General features: G+C 50.7%; 1 long non-coding RNA gene across 3 annotated transcripts; it reads right to left on the bottom strand.

Moving 5' to 3' along the window:
• Positions 1-375: 375 nt before the first annotated feature.
• On the bottom strand, positions 376-20377 carry LOC106837563 (uncharacterized). Of its 3 annotated transcripts, none has more exons than XR_011502612.1 (4): positions 20243-20377; positions 18904-18960; positions 16180-16383; positions 376-683 (listed from the first exon to the last, which is right to left on the bottom strand). It is a non-coding gene; the product is annotated as an uncharacterized lncRNA (long non-coding RNA). The 3 variants fall into 3 exon arrangements; XR_011502610.1 differs by lacking the exon at positions 376-683 and adding an exon at positions 14939-15728 and having other exon boundaries at positions 16154-16383; XR_011502611.1 differs by lacking the exon at positions 376-683 and adding an exon at positions 15084-15728.
• Positions 20378-21940: the final 1563 nt, after the last annotated feature.

The following is a 21940-nucleotide window of genomic DNA, read 5'->3' as shown; positions in this document are numbered from 1 at the left end:
GTAACTTGCCCAAGATCCTAGCACTGGTAAGTGATAGAGCTTGGATTAGGTCCCAGGTATTTCTGATGGCAAAACTAGATTTCCACACCTATTTCCAGTATACCATGCTATCTCTCTCTAGAGAACTAGAAAGATGTTCACCAGACTCCAAGGGAGGATGAAATCCCTATGGGCTGGACGGGTCCAGGAAGGCTTTATGGAGATGTGGCTTGGGCTAATTCTTGAAAAATGAGGAAGAGTTTTCCAGGTAAAGAAGAAAATAAAGAACATTCCAGGGAGGGAGAACAATATAAGAATGGTCTTCTTGAAGCTGAACCATCTGTGGCTCGTGTTCCAGTTACTATTTTGGGTTGTGTTATCTTGAGATTTAGAAGTGGGAAGCAACCATTTTATTATGTTCATGGATTCTGTGGGTCAGGAATTTGGACAGGACACAGCAGGGACAGCTTGTCTCTGTCCTACAATGTTTGGGGTCTCATCTGGGAAGACTCAAAAGCTGGGAGTGACTCGGCAGGTGAGGTCTGGAGCCATCTGGATACGTCTTGACTCACATGTATGGCAGCTGATGCTGCCTGTCAGCTGGCATGTCAACCGGGCTGCACGTGGCCTCTCCACGTGTCTCTTCAGAAGGGTGAATTTAGGCTTCCTCAGAGTGTGGTGGCTGGGTTTCAGGAGTCAGGGTCCTAAGAGAGTAAGGGGAAGTACATGGCGTTTTTATAATCCAGCCTCAGAAGTTACATAGTGAGTTCTCCTTGAGGCAGTCACAAATGTCTGCCCCAGTTCAAGAGGAGAAGCCACTGATCTTACCACTCAATGGGAAGAGTGTCAAAGTTACACAGAGGGTATGAGATGGCAGATATTGTTGCAGCCATTGTTGGAAAATACAACCCGCTCCAGTGCATCTCATCAAGTGTCACTTAAAAGGGAAAACTAGTCTGCTATCCAAATCCTTACTGTGGGCTCTTGATAAAATGTCATGGCCAGGCAGTGGTGGTGGGGGTGAGTTAATTTTGTAACAATCAGCAATCCCTCCTTAAATTATCTTTCTAGGGCGTTGGATCAAGTTGGCAGACTGAGCACAGGCTGTACTACTGCTTTCATTCTCAATCTCTGGCAATGACAGAAAAGAAATATTTAAAAATAGCAGACTCATAACAGGGCTGGAAAACTGGGTGCCATTAGTGGACCGCTAACGTTGAGGAATCTCAGAAGGACAGAGAGCATGTAGAATCGATGTGTTGGAGGAACCACAGGTCTAACCATGTGCAGAAGGGGAAGACTGTGAAGAGTGGAAGTTTTTCTGGGAGTTTTCCAAACCAGAGGCCATGGATCTGAGGAGCAAGACGAGGTCTTGGGGTCATGGTCAGGGTGGTTGAGTACCAGCATCTAGAGCAGCGGGCAGATCGACCCTTTCCTTTGCCCACGTTGCCAAGCAGCAGGCAGCAAAGGCGCTTGGCCCAGACCAGAGCGATGTGTCTAGGACTTAGTGGGGGAAAGCAAGAGACGGGGCAGCGCCCCAGGCACTGGCAGAACCCAGGAGGAACCTGAGGTCCCTGACTCCCAAAAGACAGCTTCTAGAACACATTTGTATTTTTTTTCTCTTCTCTACCATTGGCCCCAGTCATGCAACAAATTTCACTCAAGTCAATAAAAGAAAACGATTAAAGAGAAGCACCAAATTCTAAAGAAGATGGACCAGCATTTAAGGAAATAGAGGGAAATTTAATAGAGGTGGTCAATGCCCTCAGAGGAATATGAGACGAATACTGCACCCATGAAACAAGACGTAGATGCCCTGCCCCTGTCCCCTCACCTTTCCCACCTTGGTTCACAGTGAACTGACCCCAACTGCCAGCACCTGCATTTCTTTGCCTGAGATTTGTTGGTTTTTTTTTTTTCCCCTTCTGGCCTCCAAAGTCCTCTTTGCCAACCGTGTGGCATGCTCGAAGTACTAAGGAATGAACTCTCCCTGTGCTAGAAGCAATCCTCAACCAATGACCAGTGAGAGTTGGTATAAACACTGCAGTTCCCTCATCCCTTGGGTGGACTGACTCAGACACGTGTGTGACCCTGGCTTCCAGGGTGCCCACCGTGACACGTGTGGTAACTCCTTCCATAGCGCCCCCTTCACTGGCTGCCTTCCCTCCCCCATCTCACTTCCCCACTCCCCTACAGGTGGTTCCTGGTATCATCTCCCAAATAAGCCACTTGACCTCAAATCATTTCTAAGGGTTTGCTTATTAGAGAACCCAAACTAAGCTTGAGTAATAGGCAGTTGTGGAAAAGCAAGTGAGTAGTTGGACTGGATAACATAAAGAGCACAGATGGAGAAAGAATTAGCAGGATATGGAGAATACGACAGAAAAGTTAAGTGATGTGGATGATAGATGCAGAGATTCCAGTCCTGTCTTGAAGAACAGAAATAATTCAAAGGAAGAAATAATCCAAGAAATAATAGAAGAAAATCTCCCCAGATTGAAAAAAAGACCCCACAAATCTTCAGATTGAAGGGGCTATGAATGAAGAACAACTCATTCTGGTGATATCTGCAAACACCAGGGGAGAGAGAAAATCCTAAAAAGCTCTTAAAGACAAAGTTTACTTACAAGAATCGAGTTTTGATATGGCCAGAAGTTGTATCAGTGACACTGAATTCTAAAAGACCGTGGAACAAGCCCTTCCAAGTTCTGTGGGGAGGTATTCAGAATTTAGAATCCTTTGCCAGCTAAAAATCAGTTCTAAGAGAGGGGAAAATAAAGACACTTAGAAACATGCCAGAGCCCAGACCCAGAGTCACTTTCAAGCAAAATGAAAAGTGAAGCCAAGAGTGGGGTTTGTGGTGCGAAAAGCAGGGAGCTGAGTCCTAACCGTCCCCGGGACTCTGCTCTGCTCGAATCTCCATGTGCTGGTGGCTAGTGCCGGGTCCCCAGAGGTCTTGCCCTCCTCCGAATGCTCCCTTTTTGTTTCCTGTATTGTCCATTGACATTCCATCACACACAAGCTTGAGAGATGCGTGTAGTGCTGCCGCAAACCATTTCCCTCTTGTATTGTGGCTTTGCTCTCCATGTGAATGCTTTACGTTTCCCCCTAGGTTATGGACTTTCAACAACAAGGACCGCACCTTGTCTGTGATCAGTAAATATTCACTGAGCTCTAACAAAATCAGTCTCACTCTCACTTCACACCGTGTAGCCTCCTGCTGCTCCCAGCCTCTCCTTCCCCATCCAAATCACTCTGAACACCTTCTCAAAACCCAGTCTGCTGGCTTTTCTCCTCTCCTCCCCTTACCCTGCCTCTCCAGCTCCATCGGCCCCTCTCCACCCCTCAGCGCCTTCTCCATTCTATCGCACATCCATCTCTCTGCTTTTCTGGATGTTCTTCTATACTCACCTCCTGACCGACAGAATCAAAGCCAGGAGCCAAGGAGGGGAAGGGCTTCTCCAGAACTCACCGTGGGCCAGGCAGGGTTCTAAGCCCTTGGTGTGGATTAACGAAGTCCCTTCTCGAAGCTGTTCTATAGGACAAGAACTGCTATTTGTCCTGTTTTTCAGATGGGGAAACTAAGGCCAAGAGGGGAGTGCCTTGCTCAGGGACTCGCAGCAGTTGATGGGTGGAGCTGGGATTCTAACTCCAGCATCCTTGCTCTCTTCTTGACGGTGACGAATTTCTGAGACGTGGCTATGCCTCACCCCTTGTCAACCAGTAAAGGCCCAGAGAAGAAAAAACAACCAGGGTATATTCAGAGGACGGGGGCAGGGGGCGGGGAGCACAACAGAGCAGTGCTGGAGAATTAGGATTGGAGCTAACAGGAGACAACAAGTGAAAATTAGTCTGGAAGGTGGGCTACACAACAGAGTGGTAATATGTGAAGTGGGACACCTACATAGTTGTAGCGTTTACGAAGCATGTCTGCAGGCTCATTTCACATCTCACCTGATCCTGACAGCAATACCTGGAGAGGATTGAAGGGAATCACTGCTTTTGACATTTTACAGATGATGAGTCTGATGCTCAGAGAGGTTAAGTGTCTTGTTCAAGGTCACACAGCCAAGAAATGGCAGAGTAGGCACTTGAACACTAGAGCTACCTGACTCCAGGCATGACTAAGTGGAGCACAAGGTGCTGAATGCAGGTGCAAAATGCCAGTCTGTGCTTAAGTGATGTTTGTCAGCCTATTCTCTGCAGTTAAAAGACATGCCGTTTCTATTAATACACCCACTCTTCGTCTTCCGGAAAAAGACTAATAGCATTTTTGGATAAGGTTCCAAGAGGAAGGATTTCCTCCTCCACCCAGTCAAAGCAAATCACTCCTGCCCATGCCACTGCCCACCCCTCTCCAAGTTTGGGACCGAGACCAGAGGGTGAGGAGGGGACAAGGGGAGGAACAGGAAACCAGGAGATGGTTTTTGGAGAACCTTTATTTTCCATGACGCAGGAGTGACTTCCACTCCATTTCATCAGTGTTTTTTTTTTTTTTTTTTTTTTTTTTTAGGAAGATTAGCCCTGAGCTAACATCTGCTGCCAGTCCTCCTCTTTTTGCTTAGGAAGACTGGCCCTGAGCTAACATCCGTGCCCACCTTCCTCTACTTCATATGTGGGATGCCTGCCACAGCATGGCTTGCCAATCGGTACCATGTCTGTACTCGGGATCCAAACTGGCGAACCCCGGGCGGCTGAAGCAGAACATGCGAACTTAACCACTGCGCCACCAGGCCAGCCCCTCATCAGATATTTTAAGATGGTCTACATCTTTTTTCCAATTACCTGGCGGTTAGCGGAGGCAGGAGGGGAGGAGGCGACTGTGTGGTGGGGACCAAGGCAGGGATCCATCTTGACATCTCTAAACACACTGCAGGAGGCTTGTGTTTTCACAGAGATGCTGCTGGAAAAACAAACAGTGACCTGCAGCCCGCTGGAGCCAGAAGGCCCGCACCCAGAGTGCTCCTGGGCCTGAGCTCCCCTCCTGGCTGCGGGGCAAGGACCCTGTACCGGATGGCCCCGGGGGGCCAAGCAGCTTCCTTGCCACACGTTGCTTCTGATCACACCGGAAGTTTCCTTCAGCTAGTGTTTTCTGAGTGTCCAGTCCTTGCCTGGCCCTGGGGAGGAGAAGATGAATACGTCTGGTCCTCAGTCTCGAGGACTGCACCATCGATTAGCGAGCCACGCCTGCATCTCAGGCTTCTGTTCTGGCCACAGGTGTGAAACAGGGTCTCCCCGGGCGTGCGGGGCACAAGGAGCTGGTGCTGCGCCACGAGACAGAGACTTCCGCGTCTGCCCGGGGCTGGAATCACGCCTCCACGGCCTCCTGGCTATGTGACCCCCTGCAAGTGATTTGACTTTTTTTACATCTTGGTTCCCCGTATTGTAAAATGGGAAATGTAATAATAGTTGCCTCGCAGGGTTGTTGAGAGAAGCCGTACCCTAAGGACAGGGCAGCTGGTCACGACTCAGGGCAAAAGCAGGAGCGTGGGAGGAAAGGGTGGCCTGGGAGCCTGGGAAGGTGGGCGTGCAGAGAGGAGGGCTGAGATCCTCAGGGGGAGGGACGGGTTAGGGGAACAGAAGCGCCCCTCCCCACAGTGGCCGGGAGCCAGAGGAAAGGTCGGAAGGGAGATGAGGTAGGACGGGCCTGGAGGGAGGGGGGTTGGGGTCCTGGCCCCACCTGTGTTGGAGAGCCTGTGGACCCTTCTGCGGGTCCAAGCTGCCCTCTCATCTCTGCCCAGACAGGCCGCTTCCTGCCAGGTTGGGAAATTGCTTTGGCCCGGAGTTTTTCTGCTTAGAGCTGTGTTTTCGGAGCCAGGTTCAGCGTTAAGAATCTCCGGTTACAACATTTCTGAAACAGACGCAGAGGAGGCAGACAAGGATTGCACAGTCTACAGAGGGAAGGGCGGAGAAGACGGAGGAGGGGCGGAGGACGCCCCCGCCCAGCTCTGGAGCCATCACCGGGGCCCGCCCTCCTCTGGGGCCACGGCCTCTCCTCCCACTGAGCCTGCTGGTGAGGACAGCACTCTGTACAGAAGAAGGGCTCACATGTGAACACTCAGTCAGAAGGGCCCTGAGTCCCTGAGCGCTGGGGTTGGGAGAGTGCCCTGCAAGGCCCACTCACTTCACAGGTGACGAAGAGAGAAAGGACTCCTCGAGGTCACGCGACCCCACCATGCTCGAGAGTCCTGCCCAAGCGTCCCCACTGAGAGCTGATCTCACCACTGTGTTCTGCCATCGAACAGAGAGAGCCAGCCACCTGCCACCATCCCTCAGCAAGCTGGCAGGAGATCCCAAGAGCTTCCTGCTATCTGACACCTCACCCCCAGGGACTCCGCTAGACTCACGACAATGCCGACCCACAGGATAGGGAATGTTATCTTCTCCATTTTCCCGATGAAGGAATCGAGACGCAGAGAGGCTGGTGACCTCTCCAGGGTCACAGCTACAGTTTATGAGGACCCAGATGGCTGTGCCCCAGGGACTGTGTCCATCCCACCTGCTCAGGGAGTCTCACCATGCTCTCATCTTAGAGATTTTGCTGCCTTTCGAAAACAGCTCGAAGCCCAGCAGGCCCTGAGACCGTCACTTCCGCGCTGCAGATGCAGGCGTCTGGGTCTCCCCTCGGACTTCAGCTGCCTCGGTTATGTCCCAGAAGGGCCCAAGTGGATCGATTTAGGTTAAAACAGCGGATTTACATAATGTACCTTGGGAAATGAGCTCAGGCTCACGACTGCAGATCTGGTTTGAGTCCTTTCTTTGCCTCTTGCTACTGAGTGACCTTGGTTAGGCCAATTACAAAATATATATTTTTGACCAAGTAATGAAAGTCCATGATACAAAATTCCAAAGCATATAAAATGAAAAATAAATCTCGCCCCCAGCCGTGCTCCTTAGCCCCCCAGTTTCCCTTCCCAGAGGCAGCGCCTTGTCAGTTTCTTGTGTCTTCCACAGATGCTCCACGAATACGCAGGTATCTGTGCTCATTTCTAAAAGGAAGGACAAGGCCACTTGCAGGAGCAAGACCTCAGTGCCCATCTAGGTTTCCCACGTGATGGGAAGAAAGAGACCTTGTGGCCCTTGGGTCTCCATTCCGTTGTCCCTCCTTGCTTTCTGCCTCCTGGCATGTCTGGGAAGGAAGGCGTGGTTGAATCTCCAAAGAGCCCACCATCCATTTGCCCCCTCCCTGAGGCGCATGTAGCTCCTCCCATCAAAAGGCAGAGTCTATTTCTGGGTCTAGTCATGTGACTTGATTTGACCAATCACATGCAGTGGAAGTGTCAGAGAGCCAGCCAGCTCCAGGTCTAGCTCTTAAGGTGCCTGGTTGTTTCCATTTTCGTCTACTTGGAACCCAGCTGCCCAGCAGTAAGGAAGTCCGGGCTCTCCTAACGGAGAGAGAGGCCACACAGAGAATGGAGAGAGAGCCATGGAGGATGAGACGCCACGTGGGGAGGGAGATCGTATAGAGAGGAAGCTGGAACCCCCAGTAACAACCAGCGTCAACGTCTCAGACGTGTTCAGAGATGCCCTCTCAGACCTTTCAGGCCAGCCCAGCCCAGTCTCCAGCTGAATGCAGCTGCTTAAGTGAGCCTGGCTGAGCTCTGCTCCATTCTTGTCCATATAATCATGAGAATGTATAAATCGTTGTTGTTTTAAGCCACTAAGTTTTGGGGTGGTTTGTTATGCAGCAATAGATAAGTGATACACGATTATCTATGCGAGAAGCACAACCATGCTGAACTTGGTATCCACTCTGCTGCAAATTTGGGCTGAGACACGTTAAAGAAAAAGAAATCCCAAAGCTTCATTTTGAGCTAATCCAGTCGCCAACTGCCTTCCCCCTAACAGAACCCCAATTTTGTTCAGAAAGCCATGATTCTATTTGAGGGTGCTGTGATTCAGACAACTGGCCCTGACTCCAGCCCCAGGGAATAAAAACCGATCAATCTAAACCAATCGTGATAACACTCTTTCCAGTGATTGGCCTTTGAAGGGACACGTGACCGGGACACGTGACGAAATTCTGCTAATGAAGCTGAGTCTGCTGTGGGCAGTGCTTCTGGGGTGGGTTTCTTAGTTCTTTGAGAGGGACACAAGGATGAGCAACCCCTTTTCTGCCCCTGGCCATTTGTCTAGGAGGCTGATAGCTGGTGAAATATCTGCAGCTATCCTGTGACCACCAGGGGCTTAGCTGACAATGAAGATGGCAAGGATGGTAGGGCAAAAAGGAAGAATCCCGCTGACGTCATGGCCCGGCTGAATCAGCCACCCTGGAGCTGCCCTGCCTCAACTTCTCATTCTGTGAGACTAGAAATTCCATAATCGATTAAACCAGTTGAGCTGAGGTTCCTGTTACCTGACGCTGGAGGACATTCGTAAACACACATGCATACTTGTTATTTTTTCCAGCCCAGCATCCATTTCTTCTGCTAAAGGAAACTCTATTTTCAGTGGGGAATCTCTCGGCCCCTGCTTCCGTTCTGTTTGGTTCAGGTGAGCTCACTCTATTCCTGACGCTGGGCTCCCGAACTGAGCCTGGCCCATCAGAGCTTGAAATTTCCCTGACCGCAGACAATGGGTTGACACGATGGACCCAGGTCTTAGCCCATCTGCACATTTCATCCCCTCTCCCCACTCTGCCCCCAGCTGGAGTGATTGGTTCAGAGACGGACAAATAACCCTCACCCTATTCCTGGCCCCAGGGAGGGGCGGAACTGACTAGAAGGATTCCCATTGGCAAGCAGGCAGATCTGAAAGGGAAGGAGGGAGTGAGGGAGTGTGGGAGGCTACAAGTGTCCCTTCCATGATCTCCTCTCCTGGAGAGTGTGCGTTTGCGTGTTTGTATGGGGCGTGGGCCTTGGGGGGGCTTCTGTTGACAGAAACGTGGAGATTGTTTCCACCTAATAAGGATTACTAACATGAACTTTCTTTTTAAACTTTCTTTCCAGAAATATAGCACACTAAAATGTGTATATAATATATATAAATAGTTTAAAGAATAATACAATGTACTCTTATACACACACTACTAGTCTAAGAAAGAAAACGTTTCAGTATTTTAAGCGTCCGCGTGTCCCTCCGCAATGGCGTCCCTGTCTCCCCAACGGAGGCAGTTACTCCAAACTGCATGCTGATTACTCCTTGTCTTTCTTTGCTGTCTTGCTGCTTACGTGTATATCCCTAAATATGTGTTCACTTTTACCTGCTTTGATCTTTATGTAATGGAATCATGCCGAATACATTCTTCTATAATTTTGTGTTCTGGCGCAATATTCTGGTTTTTCGGTTCCTATGCGCTGATGCCTGTAGCTACCATGAGTTTCCTACCTTGCTGTGCACTTCCTATTTCTGAGTAAACCTTTAATCTGTCGATCCATTGGACGGTTGATGACTATTTGGGTTGTTTCTAATTTTTATTATGAACAGTTACAGTACGAGCACCTTTGCACGTTTCCTTGTGTACGTAGGAAAGCGTTCTCCAGGGTGAGTATTGAGGACTGGGGTGGAGGCATCAGAAAGCATGCTCCCATTAGCTTTCCTAGGTAATACCAATTGCTTTGCAGACTGGTTGTGCCAACATACACTCCCACCACCAGCTGGGGAAATTCCCGTCACTCCACGCTGTGGCCGACGCCGGGCATTGTCAGACTTGGTTTCTGCCAGTCGGGCGAAGGGGTGTCCTACTGTGCGTGCGTAGATGCTGATGGTGGCCTTGTTCTGAGGTGTATCAGCCTTGGTTAAACACACAGACTCCACGAGGAGATTCTGTTCCCTGACACTGCACTGGAACCGGCTGCCGTGTGGGTTCCGAGGGGGTGTCCATTCACTTGAAGGGACAGTTTCTCTGCTGTCCCTCAAATGGTGCCTTGGAAGATGGCCCCACTCACTCCCCTGCAGCCACGTCACCGCTGGTGAGAAGCACAGCCTGGCCTTGGAGGGAGTCCGTGACCTGCAGGAGAGGGCAGCTCTTTCCTTCCTGTCAAGGGCGGTTCAGAGGCGGGCGGCTCTAAACCCGCCGGACCATGGTCACTCAGCTGGGACGGCTGCTGTCTGCTCTTTGGGGCATGTTCTCTCTGCCAGTGACCAGTTTCCCCTTCAGTGCTCGGGCTGGGAAGCAGTTTGCTTACTGATGTTTGCAGCTTCTGTCCAGTGAGAACAGACTAGGTGGTCCGGCTTCCTTAGGGGGCGGGCTACTCAGCTTGCAGGCCTCAAGATGTGCAAGGTGGACCTCACACTGACCGTGGGCAGTGCTGTCTTGGAGACAAACCCATGGCCAGCATCACCCTACCCAAAAGGCTGATGGTGCCAACCCCCTGCCCTTACCCGGCCCCATTCCCCCCATGCTTGGACCTCGTTATGCAATGGTCCTCGGTTACCCCACCCAGGCAGGACTCTCTCAGACAGCTGTAGCTGGGTCTCCATAATCCTACAAACATGGATCTGGTGGGGCAGCAAAAGCAGGATGGTCAATACCAGGTATCCAAAGCTGGCTCAGGAGCAACACACCAACTAAACACAATGTGTGGTCCTGGATGGGAGAAAAAGTTGCTCTGAATGACATTATTCAGACAAGCAGCAAGACTCAAATATGGACTGTGCATTAGACAACAATATAGGGTTGCCAGATAAAACACAAATCCATGAAATATTTGGGACATACTGATACTAAAAAATTATTTGCCATTTATCTGAGAGCCACAATTAACTGGGTGTCCTATATTTTGATTTACTAAATCAAGCAACCCCATACTATTATTACATAGTGTAAAATCTCCTGAATTTGATAATAGAAATGGAGTTACCCAAGAGAATGCCCGTCTTCCTAGGAGGCACAATGGAAGCGTTTAGCAGTAAAGGGTCAAAATGCCTATGATTTACTCTCAAATGGTTCAGCAAAAATATTAATGGCAATAATAAAATTAGTAATAAGGAATGACAAAGAAAATGTGGCAAAATGTTAACCTACGGTGATTGTAGGGCAAAGGTGTACAAGGATTTATTGTACTATTCTTTCAGATTTTCTTCAAGCTTGAGAGTTTTTCCAAACGAAAATTTGGGGAAAAAAACAAGAGCTGATTTAGGAAGCCAGGAAACCTGAGTCTGGACGCCAAGAGCAGGGATGGAATAAATGCCGAGGGATTGGGCAGCTGCTCATCTCAGCGTTCCAGGAAGGGCACGGGGTGTGGACCAGCTAGAATGCAAGCCAGCTCAGAGCTGAAACCTTTTCAGTAAATCTGTCTCTCAGTCCCTGACAGCAGCCAGGGCAGCTGTGAGAGACAAGGGCTGGGCAGAACAGGGTCGTGTCATGGTTTTAATGAATGTTTCCCACTTTCTAATGACACTGATTGGCCATTGTCTCTGAATGCCTGTTCCTGCCTTTTGTCCATCTATCAGGTTGTTTGTCTTTTTCTTTTCTTCTTCTTCTTTTTTTTGTGAAGAAGATTGGCCCTGAGGTAACATGTGTTGCCAATCTTCCTCTATTTTGAGTGTGGGATGCCACAACAGCATGGCTCAATGAGTGATGTGTAGGTCTGTGCCCAGGTTCCAATCCTGCATACCCCGGGCCACCGAAACGGAGCATGCAAACTTAACTATTATGCCACTGGGCTGGCTCCATGTTTGTTTTTTTCTCAATGACTTGAGAAATGCCTTTATATTCTAGATATTAATCCTAAGTCACTTATGTGTTGAAAATATCTTCACCTAGTTTATGAAATTTTTGTTTTTTCCCCTCCTTTTATGATGTGAAATTCATCTTTTGATGAATTTTTATGTAGTCAAATTTATCAATCTTTTTTCTTGAATGATTTGTGCTTTTTATGTCTTAAGAAATCCTTTGGGGATGGCCCCGTGGCCAAGTGGTTAAGTTCGTGCACTCCACTTCGGCAGCCCAGGGTTTCGCTGGTTTGGATCCTGGGCATGGATGTGGCACTGCTCATCAGGCTGTGCTGAGGTGGCATCCCACATAGCACAGCCAGAAGGACCTACAATCAGAATATACAACTTTGTACTGGGGGGCTTTGGGAAGAAGAAGAAGGAAAAAAAATAAAAAAAAAAAGAGGATTGGCAACAGATGTTAGCTCAGGTGCCAATCTTAAAAAAAAAATAAAAGAGACCCTTCCCTATCCTTAGGTCACAGAGGTATTATTCTATATTTTTTCTTCTAAAGGTCTTAAACTTTTGCCTTCCACATTTACATCTAGAATTGATGTTGCTATGGTGTGAGGTAGGGATCTATTTTCCTTTTTCTCTTTGGGTATGCACCCCTGTTTGCAGACCTGTTGGGAGACAGACTTATGCTGAGAGCTGACCCAGGGTAGTCTGGGTCACAGCACTCCAGCAAGAAGCCATGGGAGGAGAGGTATGACTCGTAAGAAGTGGTCCTGATGCAAAGGCTACTGTAGGCATCTTCCCACGACACAAAAAAGCAGTAGGTTTGACTGAGCCAGAGGTGGTCCTTAGGTGAGGCTGCAGGGAGGGAGAAGGGCCTAGTGAGGGATGGAAGACCCATGCAGGAGGGAGAATGGTTTCAGTAACCATGGTGATCCCATAGTGGCCCCATCGACACTCAAGATAGTTGGTGATTGAGCTGCTCTCCAAAGGTGGCCAGGAGTCAGGCTGGACAATGAGTGGGGAGTGAGCAGAGACCCCAGCCATCTCCTGCCTTCTCCTGCGCCAGCTCTGCACTGCCTGGACTCACAGGCCCTCGGCCTCAACAAGACCGCCCACCTTGCCCTGGGTCTGAGCACATCCACGCTGGTTAGAGCAGCTGGGTCCTGGGGCAGTACAGCTGGGAGCACGGGGCAGGATCTGATGACGGAGAAGGAGCAAGCAGAGGAGGCAGCAGTGGGAGGGGCTCATCACTTCCTGCAGAAGGAAGCCCGGACCTCCCACTGCACATGGCACTGAACGTGGGCTCTGGGCCACACTCCTCGGCCAACTAGTGGCCTGACTGGGGGAACTAACTTCATCTTTGGGCTTCACTGTAAATGAGATTCTTATAGTAATCTGCCCGAGCAAGTTATTATAAGGCCTCCAGATAATGAGGCAAACAGATGGTACTCAACACATGAATGAAATGTATCACTTGCGTGAAGCTGCATAGCTGATAATCAGTGTCAGTTTTCCCACAGCCTGTTTTGTGGCCTGATTTCCTACAACTCCATCCATCTCAGCTGCATGGACCACTCCCGTGTGCTGCGACCATCTGCTCTTGGGGTCTGGTTAAATATGTGATGGCCCATCCATCGCAAGAATACTATGTAGCCATTAAAATAAGGGAATGCATCTGAACGAGCTGATAAAAAAAAGATGTCCAGATATGTTGTTAATTGGATGGGACAAAATGCAGAACCTGGGTGAAGAAGGATGCTTTAATGCTGTGTTTGCAAGGATACTGCTCAGCACACACGGTGCACACACATATGTGCTGGTGGCTGCACGGCTTCCCTCCTGGAAGGGTCCACAGGGAGCTGTTAACACAGATTCACTTTGGAGCAAGGGCCCAGGCGGGCAAGTAGACCTTTGCTTTTCTTCTTACTCTTTCTGTGCAGTTGACATTCCCTACCAACCCTGATTCAGTGCAGTTCTGCGGCGGCCCTGGGTCATGGTGCTTTTCATGCATGAGCTCCCCCTCACGCCACCATGACAAGGCAGGCTCCACTGTTATCCCCATTTTGCAGGTGAAGGAGGCGAGGCACAGAGAGGTAAAGCAATGCACTTAAAGATACACAGCAAGTAAGGAGTGGAGCTGGAATTCAAACCCAGGCTTTGGAGTTCCAGAGTCCCCACATTCACCTACCAGGTGACACTGTCCGCTGATGTGTCATTTTTTTTTTATCTATTTAAAAATTTCACAGCAGTTTTCTGTGTTGCAGGCCAGTTTTTACTTCTTTATATGCTTGTTTGCTTTCTTTTTTTTAACAGAACAATGACCTATGAAGAATTGTTCCAGTATCTGCAATTCCTATTGTCCCTCCCTCCCTGACCACACCTGATGGGACGCACAGGTGAGGGATGAGCGTGACTTTGGGAGTCAGGTGACCCTCATTCTCACCCCAGTTCTGTGCCGACTGCAGCATGACCATGCTGGGCACCTTTGCCTCCCTGGCCTCGGCCTCCATCTGTAGAGCTAGGACGATGCTGGAGCCGATGACCTCCACGGGCCCTCCTGCTCAAGGATTCTCTGGCTGTCTCTGGTCTATTTTTGCCTGACACCTCTCCCAGGGGCCTGTGGGTCTGAGCTAATTTCCCTGGCTGGCCCCGATCCAGGCGGCTCAGGTGGAGAGTGCCAAGTTAATGAGGCCAAGGTCATGGGCCAGTTAGCGGCTTTTGGAGGAAATCATGGCTCTGCAGCTAGACTACAGCTCCCCCACCAGTCACTGGGCTCGGGCACAGACAGGCCCCGGGGGATGACAAGAACAAAGCTGGCTCCTGCAAGACGTCACTTCCAGTAGGAGCCACTAGGAGGCCAGGCCCGGTTCCCCTTTGTGACTGCGGCGCAGGGGGACGCGGGAGTGTGTGGGGTGGGGGTGGCAAGAGGACCAGCTGGTTTATCAAGTGCATCCCCTGCCTGCAAGCAGACCCACACCTGCTCAAACTAGGAAGATAACCAATTCGATTTCTTCAAAGCTAAAGCAGAGGGCATGTCCAGATTCTCCTGGTGCCACCTGCTGCCTGGCTTCCCTCCCTCTTTGTCCGTGTGTCATGCTATCGCCTCCTAATCGGGGTGGGGTGGAGAAGGGCTTCCTCTTCTACCTCCTTACCCGCCCTGCGGACAGGGCGTTGTCTGTTCTGTTCACAGCTGCTTCCCTGGCACCTAGACCGGTGCCTGGCATGCATACAGCAGGAGCTCAACAACTATCGATCGAGTGAATCAACTCACCTTTGTCCCAGAGAGAGGCTGTGGACTACGTTCGAAAGGACACAGCATCACCAATGAGTTCTACTTGGTTGTTTTCAAACATTCCTATTTCGAAGAGTTGGGGGAAGCTGGATATTTCGAGAAAAACTGTGTGAAGCCTCCAGGAAGACAGACTGATTCCTTCTACAGTGGGCCACCACCCCCCCGATTCGAACATTTGGCAAACTTGAATTTTCTTATTCCAGGTTTTTCAGTTCCGTTCAGTGAATGTTTATTATTAATTATTACACAATACTATTAATTTTTAGTTGAGTTCTTACCACAGCCAGGCTTTGGGCTAAGCACATGACAAGTACCAGTTCATTTAATTTCCATCACAACTGTGTAAGATGGGCACCACCGTTATTCCCATTTTACAGGTGGGAAGACTGATTCAAATGGAGGTTAAGTCATTTCACTTCCATATGTCCCCGTGGGGTGATGGAGGGAGCCCAGCCTGGCGGGACAGGGAGGGCCTGCAATGCAGCCACAGTGGAGCTGAGCCCTCTGGGTTAGCGGGTCAGAGGTGAGAGGAAGGGCCTCTGAGGCAGGCAAGACAGCGTGAGCAAGGAGGTGCTCTGATCTTCCTCCCCTGAAGTTATCCCTGGGGCGGAAAGCTCTCAGACCGTTCCATTGGAAAAACGCATAATGCAGGCAATTTCCCAGCTTGCACATAAACATTTCAAAGAAAGGAAAAAATGATCCTCTTTACACTTTTCTTCCATCTTTTGTGCCTGCTGCTGCTTGTCTGGCAGACAGCCCAATCCGAGGAGAAGACAGAATATCTCTCGTCAACCGTGACACAGAGAGCGGGCATCTTTGCTCAGCCCGTCAACGTCATCTTTCACTTCAATTGAGTAAAAAGGCAGATGTTAATGTTTTTCCTGTTAAGAGAGAATTTCCTTTTTTTTTTAAATGCATGGGGTTTTTCCTTGATAGGCCTAGTCATGTTTCATATATAATAGCAGCTTAGTGGTGGCAAGAGCGAGGGTTTGGGGGCAAGACACCCTGCGCTTGACTCTCATTTCCACCACTTACTAGCTATGGTCTTGACCTTCAGGTTCCCTCAGCCTCTGTCCCTTGACCTCTGTGATAAGACAAAAGATACTCAACAGGCCAGTGATAACGAATTCACGCAGCTGTGGTGGAATAGATGGGGAAACATTTGCCAAAGAAACTAGTATGATGCCTGAGTCATAGTGAGCGCTCATAAGTGATACTCATTATTGCTAACAAGAATTCTAGTTTATATAAGAAATTAAAGCTATGCACCTTTCACGGTGCTCTGCAAATAGTACCATGTTTCCAGGGGCTTTGCTTGATGAGCCAGGATGGTCCAGGTTACGCTGCAGTAACAAACAGCCCCCAGATCTCAGTGGTTTACAGCAACAGAGTTCACTGCTTGCTCACACTACACGTCCATCACGGGTCAGGTGCAGTTGTCTGCTGTTGTCTTCCCTCCCAGGGCCCGGAGAAGGGAGCAGCCAGTTTCGGAAGCATCACTGGTAGAGGAAAAGGTCTTATATCAGTATCAAATGCTGTGGCTTAGAAATGACACTTCAGTTCCATTGAAAGCTCTGGTCAGGACTGATTACATATTCCTCCCAACCATAACGAGGACAGGAAGAATAATCCTGCCGTGTGTTTGGAACGGGGGGAAACCAGAAAAAAGTAGCCAACAGCCTTACTGATTAGCACAATGCTTGCTTTCTTTTTTTTTTTTTTTGAGGAAGATTAGCCCTGGGCTAACATCCACTGTCAATCTTCCTCTTTTTGCTGAGGAAGACTGGCCCTGAGCTAACATCCATGCCCATCTTCCTCTACTTTATATGTGGGATGCCTGCCACAGTGTGTCTTGACAAGCGGTGTGTAGGTCCACACCCAGGATATGAACCAGCAAACCCCAGGCGAGCGAGGCAGAATGTGTGAACTTAACTGCTGCGCCACTGGGCCGGGCCCAACACAACACTTTTGAGAACCACTTTCCCACCCAGAGTGATGGCTGGACAGTGGGAGGGAGGCAGGAGACAGAGGGGGACGAGGAGGACCCAGAGGGTCCCTGTCTGGAGGGCGATTCTAGGTCAATGTGCGGGGCTGAGCCAGAATGCTGGGCACCTTTTACTTCCGGACCTGACCCAAACACCCTGGCCCATTCTGTTCCACAAGTGAACAGGCCAGTCCTGCTAGGGGGTGGGGGTCCCGTGCTCTCGACACGGATGCTGAGGCTGGATGTCCCCTGCTGCTCTGGCCCTCCACGTGATGGACAAAGCAGAGTCTCAGAGCAGCATTTCCCTGGCTCCACCTCTCCTGCTCTGCTGGATTCCAGGACCTACTGGATTCTTCTCATAGTTTTGGGAGCCCCAGGCAATGTCTCTGGTGTGCTCCCCCCCTGCCTCCTTGGCTCCTTCCTGGTGCCAGCCATCGGCCCCACCCTGCTCTGGCTCGTGCATCTCCAGTTACTGCTGACGTCAAAAGCAGCAGCTTTGCCGGCATTGTCCTCCAAGGTCCCCCGGAGCTGCAGTTTCGTGGCTCCAGCAGCAGCGATGTCTGTGCCGACAGTGCCACCTACCGTCCCTGCAGAGGCTGGGCAACGTCCAGTGCTCCCAACGTCCCAATCTCGCACTGCAGCCCTTGCCAGAGGCCTCAGCATGAGTGCTGGCATGGGAAGCTTGAGTGGCTGACACTGTAGTCCGTCGGTTTCCTTTCTGACCCATGCTGGCCTTCCTCCAGGTTCTGGACCGCAGGTCTTCTCCAGACTGCCCCTGCGCCGAGGCACAGGCCTTGCAGACATGGGTCCTCCGCCTTGAATAATCCACCCCGGCTTTCCTCCCCGTGCTCCTCAACCCTTGGTCAACCTTCAAATGTGAGCTCAGATGCCTCTTCTCCAGGGAAGGCTTCCTTGACTCCTCTGACTAAGCCAAGTCCCGACAGACGATCTCTGTCCGTAATGTTGGACTGGCAGGTCATGATGGGGGCTCCCATCAGAAGAGACACTCACTCATGAAAGCCTTTCCCAACAGCCAACAAATGCTTCATGCTCCTCATGAGAACTAATAGGTCGCCCCTGACAAGCTGCTCACGCGGCCTTTGTGGTCTCCAGGGCGAGAGGTGCAGGCCCGTCAGACAGCTGGGCCTTGGGGCGAAGGCCGCTGTGGGTTTCCATTGGCCCCAGAATGCTGACGTAGGTGAATGTACGTGTCGTCCTGAGTGGTGAGGAAAGGAACCTTCTTTGTTGTCTGTTTACCACGGTTGACTCACACCCTCCTTGTATCAAGAAAAGCTGACATTTCCATGTCAGTGTGGGTCTGGTCCTCACTGGAGGCAGGGAAGGCAAGCCCAGTGAGTGCTCTGGGTGGGGCAGTTTCCCAAGAGGCCCATCATCCCGAGAGCTGGTTGTCAGCCCTGACATATAAAAAAATTGAGGAAACAGTAACAGTAACCCATTTGCGCATAGCAGGTAAATTAGGGTCCATTCTTCCCAGGGAACGCGATGTGGGCATTGAAAAGAAAGGAGGTGAAGGCAGCAGCCTTTGGTGCAATAAATTGGCAGCCCCAACCCCAAAGGAGAGAGCTGGCTGGGTGCTTGTGCACTAAATCTGACCAGCCACTGTGTGTGTGTGTGTGTGTGTGTGTGTCTGCATATATATCATTTACATATTTAATTTATTTGCTAACATTTAAATTTCAGGAAATTTCACGTCTCGTGGTCTCTAACTCTGAGATCTCTTTAAACATGACTTGGGCAACACACGGCCCTCACTCCTCCTCAGTGACCGTCTTGGCTGGATCAGAGAGGCCAGTTTGTGTTTCCAGTTCACCCCACCCAGTTCCTGTCTGGCCTCTTTGGGTGCCTGGGTTGCAATCCCCACTTCCTCTCACTCCACCTCCCCCTGCCTGCAGGGTGCCGCTTTCTCCCACCGCCACTCAGGATGCTCACCACCCTGTGGGGTCAGCAGGACAGGGGAACCTAACCTTACTCATCACCTGAAAAAACTGAGGCCCAGAGAGGGGAAGTGACTTACCCAGGCTCACACAGCTCTTGCTGGGCAGAGTAGAGGCCAACCCCAGGCTTTCCAACTCTGGGATTTAAGGAAAAAAGTGTGATTTTTAATAATCCAAAGATTTCTAAGGTGTGAAATGGGACTCTATCCTGTCCCCAACTAATCGCCACCCACAGAGTTAGTGACGGCTGGTAACAGGCTAGCTTTGTCCTTCTGGGTTTGTCTCTGCTTCTACAAACACAGAGATCGAGGCTCACACTCCCGCAGTTACACCCACATGTCTACAGTTGGGTTTTTATTTAAGATCACAGCCTTGCAGATGTTCTGCAACGTGCCCCCTCACGCCCTGCGTCCGGGCCGCCTTTCTGACGCGGGGCGCATGGGACCACCACCTTCTCCATCACCGCCCAGTCCTGAGCGCAGGGCCAAGCAGAGGGGACGCAAAGCCCTGCCATCTCCCTGCGGGGTCTCCCGTCATGGGACCCTGGGCATGGTACTCCCCTCTCAGTGCCTCGGTTTCCCCACAGGGCCTGGCACAGAGACAGGGCATGTGAAACAACCGCTCAGTTCCTTCTATTTCAGAAGAAATCTTCTTCTCCTGTCAGGCCTTAGGAGCAGCACCCTGCGGGCCTTCTCTAGGGTGGCATTCCGGGGGGCAGTTCTGACCCAGACCACAATAATGATGTCCCCAGCCCATTCCCGTGGTGCTGGGTCACTCGGACAAAGGGCCAGGGCCCTGGCCTTCCATGTCCTACCTCCCCTCCTCTGCTTCCTCTGAAGTCACCTAGAGAAGGGCACAGGTCCCACAGTGACTGCTTCCTGGGGTCACCTGGCTGTGCCACAGGGGGTCCGGGAACCCATGCAGAACCTGGGGAACCCTCCCTCTTCCACCTCCCCCTCCCCCCTTCATGGGCATCGGGACACAGAAAGAGCAGTCAGACGAGGTTTGAATCCAGGCTCTACTCCCTTGGACGAGTTATCTAAACTTCCTGTGCCTCAGTTTCTCCATTTGTCAAATGGGGACAATAATCCTATTTTCAAAGGGTTATTTTGAGGATGAAGTGAGAGGGAGGCCATGTTCCCTCCACCCCGTCCCCAGGCCCCAGGAGCACTGACCAATGAGGTCTGGCTTTTACCACCTCTGTAGATGCCAGTCACCCATCTGAGGACCAGTGTTACTGAGTTAGAACCACACCCTCCCTTTAGAACCCAAGGACACCAAAAAAGGAACTGAAATCCACAAGTAAGTTGGCCGGGCTCCACCCTCAGCCTCAGCAGCCCCCCTCCGCTGGCCAGCTCAGAGGACGGCCAAGTCCAGGTCGGCTGGCCTCTCCGGGGTCACAAAGGTGTCGGCTCTCACCGGCTGCCTGGGCTGAGTTACTTCTTGTTGCCGACGAAATGAATACACGAACACCAGTTGCTGTGCAGTAGTCTTCTCTTTCTATACCCCGAGCTAGCCGGGCTCTTTATTATTATAGCCTCTAAACAAAGCCGGCCTTTTGCCAAAGCAGTGAGTCAGCGACCTAAACCTGCGCAAGCGTCCCACAATAATGACCTTTCCCCTACACATCTGTTCATAACAGGTTCCTTCATAATGTTTCAAACTCCCAAGGTCCCAGGCTTGCTCCTTTTGAGGAGCTGATAAAACATTCTTGTTTGCAAGCAATGTTTTTCCTGGGGACTTGTGAGTTCACCAGGCAGAACATTCTGTTTGCAGAAAAGTCCAGCCAGTCTTGTGGATGCCTTGTGTGCAAGCACAACCACATCTCATGCCAGGTCTCCTTCACTTCTCCACTCTGGGCTCATCTCCGGCCACTCCTTCTCCACCCTAAACCCCACTGCAGCCCCGCCTCTGAGGGTGGGCCTGAATATAACAGGTGCTTCGTGGACGCTGTGACTTTTGCTGGGTTTGTTTCTGTTTTTGACTCAAATACCTCTAGCAGAATGCTGTTGGTATAACGTGGGTTTCCCAGCACTTTGAAGTTTGAAACAAATCTGAGGCAGGTTTTCACACAAACGGAATTTTTGCAAAGCACTGACTGGCTGTGACATCAGGTGCAAAGGTTGGTGGAGGTCTAACTGGGTAGGAATTTTTATCAGGACCCTTGTGGTTTGGGTTGGTGCTCTAGTTACAAAGTCCCACAGGTTTTGAGGGGTCCCTCCCAGCCCCGCTTTCTCATAAGCCCTGTGAGTTGTGGTGCTGGCTCTGGCAGAGCATGAGCCTTCAGGAGCATGAATGTGGCGTCAGATGGGAAACAGCTGTGCTGATTGCTGTTGCTGACTCCCCCGTACCCACCCGCGTGCATCCAGGGTTTGTTTACGCCATTCCCTCTCCCGGGGACTCTGGATTCCATCACCTGGGAAGATCTAGGTCACTTTCCAAAACCCAAAGCAGGCAAAACCTCCTTGGAGAAACCCTCCAAGTCCTTCCTCGCTGGCAGAGCTGACTGTCACCAGCTCAGTGCTTGCACGGTACCCGTGGGTGCTGACATCTAGCCACACACCCTCTCAACTTGTCTGTCTCCTCCCACTAGACTATGGTGACCAGCCTGTGGGTCTCCCAAGTGCATCTGTGTCCCCAGTGTCCTGTGAAAGGCCTAGGCTTGGGTTGGCCCAGGTGGATTGCTTTTGGAATAAAAGTAGAAATTAAAATGCATGGGTTGGTGGACAATGATGCTTGGATGGACACAGAGGCTGTGGGAGCCTGTTTACAGAAAACTTGGAGGGTCCGCAGTGGCTTAGCTCTGCTTGACTACATGTTGTTTCCCCTGACACAGAGGAAGCTGAGGGCATGGCAAGTATTACAGTAACTCAGACGGGACCGAGGAAGGAAGGCAAATCCTGTTTCCTGCCTGACGGCTGTGAAGCACAGTCATCCACTGCCGAAGGCTTCTGCTGAGAAGAAGGACCTTTGCACGCAGGTTCAGATTTAATTCTCACATCCATCCTAGGAGGACGGTACACATTTTATAAATGAAGAAATCAAGGGCCGGCCCGGTGGTGCAGCGATTAAGTTCGCTTGTTCCACTTCGGCGGCCTGGGGTTCGCTGGTTGGGAT

Source organism: Equus asinus, chromosome 4 (assembly GCF_041296235.1).
Source record: "Equus asinus isolate D_3611 breed Donkey chromosome 4, EquAss-T2T_v2, whole genome shotgun sequence".
NCBI lineage: Eukaryota > Metazoa > Chordata > Mammalia > Perissodactyla > Equidae > Equus > Equus asinus.
Note: the sequence above shows the minus strand (reverse complement) of the source record. Positions and strands in the feature narration are given on the sequence as shown.